The following is a 7,496-nucleotide window of genomic DNA, read 5'->3' on the forward strand; positions in this document are numbered from 1 at the left end:
CCACAGCCAGTCAAACCTCCTAACAGTCCTGCTTCAACAGTGCCCGTCAGCAGTGCCTGCTGAGCCCTAGTCCTCCTGTCACCACAGCCAACCCCACCCCTCCCCAAACTTCAAACTCACTTTTGGCTCCAGCCCCATGGGAAGGCACAGGGATTCCCCGGAGGCCAGAGCTGGGAGCTGGGGAGGGAGTCCAGAGGCGGGGCCCAGGAGAGAGCTGAGGCCGTGGCAAGATGTCCCCAGGCGTCTCCTACCGGCCTGACATCACATCCAAGCTCCTGCCCAGACCCCCGTCCTCACAGGTCTTGGAGGTGCCAAAGTGGAAAGACAGGGAGAGAAGTGGAGGGAGAGAATGGAGCTGCAGAAAGTAAAAGGAGGGAGGAGGAGGGCTGGGCCTCCTGCACAACACTCCAGAGACGCCTTTGGCCCAAACCAGTTTCTGCAGTGTGCCCTGGAGCCGGGCCAGCCTCGCAAGCATTTCTGTGCGGGCTGGTGGGGAGCTGGCTCTGCAGAGAAAGCTCTTTGATGCCTCCGGAGAGCCTCACCGTCACCCGGGCACCAGGAAGGCAAGGCGGCTGGAACGGGCCGGCTAAGGAGCCGTTTCAGGTTCTCAGTGAATGGAAAGCGGTTTGGGGTTTTCCTCAGAATTTCCAAGATGTTCTGACATGAAACAAAGGCTCAAAAGAAACAAATACAGTTCAGAGCTGGGAGGTAGGAGTGGGAGGAGCTGGGGGGGCTCCTTCTGACTCAGGAACAGTGAGACTTAGAAGAAAGAACAAGGGCCAGCCAGCTGGATGGCTTTGGGCAAGTTACTTAACCTCTCTGGACCCCGGGTTCCTTATCTGACAAATGGGGCGAAGGCAAGGATTCAGGAATGACAGGTGCGATAGCATATCTGAAACTACCATGGCACATTGCACATGCTCAATAGATTGGTCTTTTTATCCTCATGTTAGTATCTTCTCATGTTTGTACTTATCTATCCAAGTATCTATCATCTATCATTAATCTCTAGCTCCACCACTAATCTATGTAGCTATGCATCTATGTATCTATGCATTTATCTATCAATCTATTATCTATCATCTATCTATCTATCTATCTATCTATCTATCTATCTATCTTGTCTATCCATCTATCATGCATTCACCCTGTATTTAATCTTCCCAGTCTGATTGTTAGTACTTTAATTGTTCGGGTTTGTATTGATTCTATGTCGACATTCAGTAAATATATTAATAGACTGATTATACCTGGGGGTCAGGGCAAGCCAGAACTCAAGTTCATAAACTAGGTATAATAGAGGGTCTTATCTCTCATTTTCAAACAAAGCTTCAATTTAGTGCCAGCTTCTTAGATTTCTTCCAGACCAACTGAAGAAAGAGCTGGAGTGGGGAGTTTCCAGGGGGAGCCAGGGTCTTCTCCTGTGGTCTCCGGCTGCCTGAGGTCAGTGGCATTTCAGGATGCCCAGCTCTGCAGACATGCTGCCCACGGGCTCCCCATTTCGGTGTCCACCTCTTAAGGCACATGGCCACACCCCTTCCTAGAGTGTCCCAGAAAAACAAAGGCCAGAGTGGTCACCATGCACACAGGATACTAATAAGTCATCCCAACGCTGCCCATGGATGCAGTGCGTTGAAGTTTTCAGAGCCTTTTACATGACTGGAAGTTATTGTATCTGAGCCACATTGTTCCTTTATTCTCATTTTTGTAGATGAGGAAGCTGTGGCCAGAGCCACACATTACTAAATGATATGGCCAGTGCGAACTGGAACCCAGGGTCTTGGGATTCTCAGTCAGCTGCCTGCCTCACATGTCCATTCATTTGGGGGGTGGGGGGTATATGAAGGCACAGAGCTCAAGGGCACCAGGGGAGAGACAGCCTTGGGATCTGCCCTGGCCGGGAGGCTATGGGGCGGGGGTGGGGGTGGGGGTGGGGGGGGTGGGGGGGGGGAAGGCTGCCCAGTGCCTGCTCTCTCCAGGGAATCCTCCCTGCAGACTAGATACCCCATGGACCTGCCTTCCTAGCTGGAAATGAAATAATTTGTCCTGGTTATTTCTGAACTGCAAGAGAATAAGACAAACTAGAAGGGACAAAGAAAGTTGTAAAAAGCTTATGAAATGAAATTTTATGTGGGATCAAGCTAAGAGAGGAATGAATTTAATTCAGTGAATCTAAATATCAAAAGCTGATGCCAGATGAATGTTCGATTGTCTCTCTGTTGAAAAGACACAGTTTTCTTGCACTGCTGGTCAGCTCCTGATAAGATATTGTGCAACGTGGTCTTCTTAGAAAGCAAAGATTTTGGTGTCGTATCAAAACAATTTTACGTGTTTTTTAGGGTGTCTAAACCAGGTTTCTGATTACTTAAGAAAATGGAATCTTCTCAGTAGGAAGAGCTAATCTGTGTTTGAAATGCCCTCGCCAACTTCCATGCAAAGGCAGCAGAAATAACAAAGTCTGTAAAGATTATGGCCCATGTGGGCCCGACTCAAGAGTCCACCCAGCAACGTCTCTGAGCTCCCTTCAGTTGCAATGTGTAGTCAGCTATGAGGCTTATAACCAATCCAGGCTTTGTTTTACTTCTGCAAATACTCCTGTATTTCTCTTGCACCTTTTTGTCTTACTGTATGAATTCTTATAGGTGGACACAACTCTCTTTTGGTGTGAAGGGAGATATAACAAGCAAATACATCATTTGACTATTAGGCATGTGATGGTGCAACATATCCAGTTAAACAGAGACATAGAAGAATCGAACACATTGTCAAGCCACAGAGGGAAGGTGGGGAGAGGGGGGAGGTGAGAGTGAGGTAAGAGATCAACCAAAGGACTTGCATGCATGCATATAAGCATAACCAATGGACACAGACAGTAGCGGGGTGAGGGCATGAGCTGGGGGGTAAGAGTGGCTAGGGAGAGGTCCATGGGGGGAAAAGGAGACATATGTAATACTTTAAACAATAAAGAATTTAAATAAAAAAAAAACTCACAATAAAAAAAGACTAGTTTTCCCCAGGTGAAATGAGGTGAGGGAGGAACGATGCAATATAGGATAGAATGTGCCATGACTGAAGATTCTGGGACCCCCTGAGTTGCAGAGTTAGCTCTTCAGTTGGCTCATGAATGTCCCTTTCTCTCAGCCGTGTTAAAAATGGGCCCCAAAGCCTTTCCATTAAGTAGCTGTTCACTGCCAGCTCCCCTTGGCAAGAGGCCAACCAGCTAAGCTTTCTGCACAGAAGGGGAGTGGTAGTTTGCAATTGCAAGTGCAAATGGAGCAGGTACACTCTTGTTTTCACCTTATACGTGGTGTGTAGTGTGTGGTGAGGCTGTCCACAGGGGTTCTTGTGTTGGCTGACGGTCACCACTCTCCATTCTGAAGACTGTGTTTGCCATGTGGACACTGAGCCAAAGGCATGCCCAGAGTGGCATTTCAGGTCCTTCTCTTTTTGGTTATATTTTTGAATCCTGGTGCTCAAGTGGCTGACTTAAACTGATTTAATTTCAAGAGTGGCTCATTCATTCATTAAGTAAATATTAACAGAGCACCTGCTCTGTGTCCCCTTTCAGCCCAACAGGAACGAATCTGAGAAACAAACACCCCGTGTGTTGGTTCTGAGGTGACCAGCAATGTGTGGCTTGGTGGCCTGGACCTATGTCTTGTGTGCAGTAGGCCTACGGGTCATCATTGGTCATGAAGATGGGAATGGAGCTGAGGATTAGACAAAGCTGGGAGGGCAGGCAGGGCTGATCTTAGGATGTCCAGACCTGGGCAAGGATCCAGGATCCCCCAACATTCAAACCCACAGCCCAAAGATGGAGTATTCATATCTCACTGTCTGCGTCAGATGGTTTTAGCCAGGCAAGTAGCTGGCAAGGTAAGTGGGTGAAATATTGGATATGGTGTCAGGAGCTGGGAAAGTCATAGGAATTGGGGGGCCGGGGGGGCGGGGAGGGGAGCAGGGTCGAGTAGGGCTACCAGGATGACAGGTAAGAAACACCCCTTCATCCCTCCACTTATTCATTCACTCATCCATTCATTCAGCAAACATTTATTCATACCTAATCTGTGAAATACAAAGATAAAACATGCTGACTACTATTAAGAATCTTTGCCAAAACCGGTTTGGCTCAGTGGATAGAGTGCTGGCCTGCGGACTGAAGGGTCCCGGGTTCGATTCCGGTCAAGGGCATGTGCCTTGGTTGTGGGCACGTCCCCGGTGGGGGGTGTGCAGGAGGCAACTGATCGATGTTTCTCTCTCATCGATGTTTCTAACTCTCTATCCCTCTTCCTTCCTCTCTGTAAAAAAATAAATAAAATATATTAAAAAAAAAAAGAATCTTAGAGCCTTGTGGGAAAGGAAAGTAATAATGATTAGAAATACTAACTGAGCCTTGCTATGTGCTATACCTTTTGTGCCCACCTCTAATTTCCTCAGAGGGCCAGCTGTGGATTGCATTACAGGAGAGGAAACCTGAGTTTAGGGAACCCGAATCTTTTGTAGTGGACAGTAAGCCTACCTGCCTTCTGCTTTGGAGGGAGACGAGATCTATCCATCTCCTGAGGCCAACTGCTATCCAGGCATTCTTGGAAAGATAGTCTATAACCAAGGCATTGCCCCTGCTTGCACAAGGTAAAGAAACATGCGAGACTCTTGGAAAAATGCTTCCCCAAAATGATCAGTTTCAGTTTTACAGAATGACAGCTTTTATGGAAACAGTGAGAAGGCAACACTGAGGGAAGTCCTCAGCCTCACTATCAAAGCTGACTGACCTTGACCCTCCCTGCCGGCAGGATTCAATCCTGGGGTACAGCCAGGCTAGTGAAACAGGTAAACAAAGTCACCAGCAGGAGTGGGAAGAATCTGACATTCTCTCTGACTAGCATTGGCCAACGGTGAAGGCTTTGCTTTATGAAAAACATGTGGCTTCATCCTATCAGCATCTCAGAGCAGAGCTCTGGACAGAAAGGCAATCCGCCTGGGTAGGCACGGGACAGTGTGTTGTGTACAGTTCAATGTGATGTCCTGAAGGAAGGGAGGGAATGAGAGTCTGCTGATACCCTGCAGTATACCAGGATCTGTGGTCAACATTTCTACAAGTTTCATTTCACTTCATCTCATTAGAATCTCTTTTTCTTTTTATTATGGTAAAATACACCTAATATACAATTTACCATTGCAACAGCTGCTTAAAAGTGTGCAATTCAGTGGCTTTACGTTCATTCGTAAGGTTGTGCAACCAACACCACTATCTAGTTCCAGAACACTTTCATCACCCACACAGAAACCCAGACCCACAAAGCAGCCACGCCCCATTCCTCCCTCCCCAAGCTCTGGCAACCCCTAATCTGCTCTCTGTCTCCATGGTGTTGCCTTTTCTGTATACCTGTAACAAGCTCCCGACCTAAGTAGTGTTATTCCCATTTCACAGGTGAGGAAACTGTAGCTCAGAGAAGCTTGTATCTTGTCCAAGGTCACAGAGCTGGTAGGGGACGGATGTGATGGGTTCTGTACTGAGCTCCCAGGTAGAGGACGAAGCCCAGTGACTCATGTGGCCCTTGGACTTGGCTTAGAAAGGCCTCTAAGGAGCATGTGTGTGTCCAGGGTGTAGAACAGGGCAGAGAGGGCGAGGAGGGATCCTGGTGAATGAGAAGGAAGGAAGGAAGGAAGGAAGGAAGGAAGGAAGGAAGGAAGGAAGGAAGGAAGGAAGGAGAGGCGTTCCAGGTGGAGGGAAGGTCCAGGTGTGGACATGGGGCGGAGGGGCAGCCAGCCAGAAACACCAGGACCCCTGTGGGCAGTTCTCTCTTGCTAAGAGGCTGAGGCAGCACCCAGCCCAGCGCTGGGCACGTCACACCTAACAGCTCTGTTCATTCTGCTGAGACCGCCAGGAAGCCAGCTCACTCAGGTTTCTTTTTCTCCAGGGAAACACAGGCCCGTCTTTGGGTGAAAGTCTCCCTTGTCAGCTGCCAGCACCCCAGGCTGTCTCGGGGGGCAGAGTGACTTTGTGAATGGCCTCGGTCAGAGGCAGCTGTGTGAGCCTTTGTTGGTCTCCTGGGAACCCCACCCACTGCTGTCTGCACCTCCTCTTTCAGCCTTAGGGGGTCACTTTCTGGGCCTTCACCCAAGCCACTGGGACTCAGGAGCCCCTTTGCTTGCTTGGGGGTGTATGGTGGGTGTCTGAGTGTGTTTCTTTGTTCCTTCCAAAACTCAAGAGGTTCATGGCCTCTCCCTCTGGGGAATGTTGACCTTCCACCTCCCCAGCGCTTGTCACTTGTCACCCTGGGCACAGAAGCAGGTTCCTCTTGGAGCCTGACTTATCCTCTCTGGGTGTCTCTCTCACGGTGTGTGGCATCCCTCCGCCCGGAGGTCCTCAGAGGGGTTAAGCATTCAGCAGAGCGAGCGCTCCAGGCGGGCTGCCTGCAGCAGGTGGCATGAGGGCTGCCTCCGCCCGTCCCCTGGGGCCTCTGGGACACAGTCCTGACTGCATCTGGCTGTGTCTCACTCCAATCCGATGAGCTGGGAGGCGAGGCATGTGGCTTTCTCCTGGCAATGAGCTGTCTGTCTGTGAACGTGACCCCGCAGCTGTCCACCTATCTGCCTCCCTCACACTGCGCCTTGCGCCTCGCTCTCAGGAATTTCCGACTGTAACCTGAGCCCATGGGCCAGCCTGCTCCTTGGGGTCCGGATGGTGAGCCTGCAGGGCCTGGTTGGGGAGAGTGGGAATGAAGGGGGAGGGTGGGTGCAGGAGACGTCTGGTTGCCCGAGAGAATGGATTTGGGGCAAGCGCCCTCTTCTTTCTCGGCATTGCAGGCATGAAGGCAGAACCCACCTGGCCCACCGGCTCTGGCCAGGTGAACGGGGCCAATTGCTTGCCTCAGCGAGTTTCCACCTGGTCGAGTTGCTGTGAGGCCGACATGAGAAAATGCATGCGCAGGACCCAGCAGGTGGCAACAAATGCGCGTCTCTCACAGTAGTTGTTTTAGTCTCTGACCCTTCCATTGAGCATGAATGTCCCCTAAAAGAATGAGTGGATCTGCTCAGGGAGAGCCCTGGGCCTGTCCCCGCCTTTATGGGGACCTTTGTCTGGCCAGCTCACCGCGCGAGGGAGTTTCAGGGAGAGAATGCCACAGAAGTCTCTCTGCCTGATGCAAATCAGGGAGCGGACGGCTGTGGTGGTGGCAACGGTGATGGTGAGAGCTAGCACGCAATAAGCCGCTTACGCGGGGTCACGCGTCAGCCCCTCACAACACCCTGGGAAGCAGGTGCTGCTGCTGTGCCAGGTGGGGTCCTTCAAGACGCAGAGGCCTACACGGGCCTTCACCCAAGCCACGGGGACTCGGGAAGCTCTGTTTGCTTGGGGGTGTACGGTAGGTGTTTGAGTGGCAGAGATTTCCAGGGCGAGTGTCTGTGAAGGATGAAGGGGGGCCGCTGTAGGTCTAACAGCCGGAAAAAGGAGAGAGGCAGGACAGATTGGGTGGGAAGAGCCTCAGACAGCA

This window comes from Plecotus auritus (assembly GCF_963455305.1).
Source record: "Plecotus auritus genome assembly, chromosome: 6".
NCBI lineage: Eukaryota > Metazoa > Chordata > Mammalia > Chiroptera > Vespertilionidae > Plecotus > Plecotus auritus.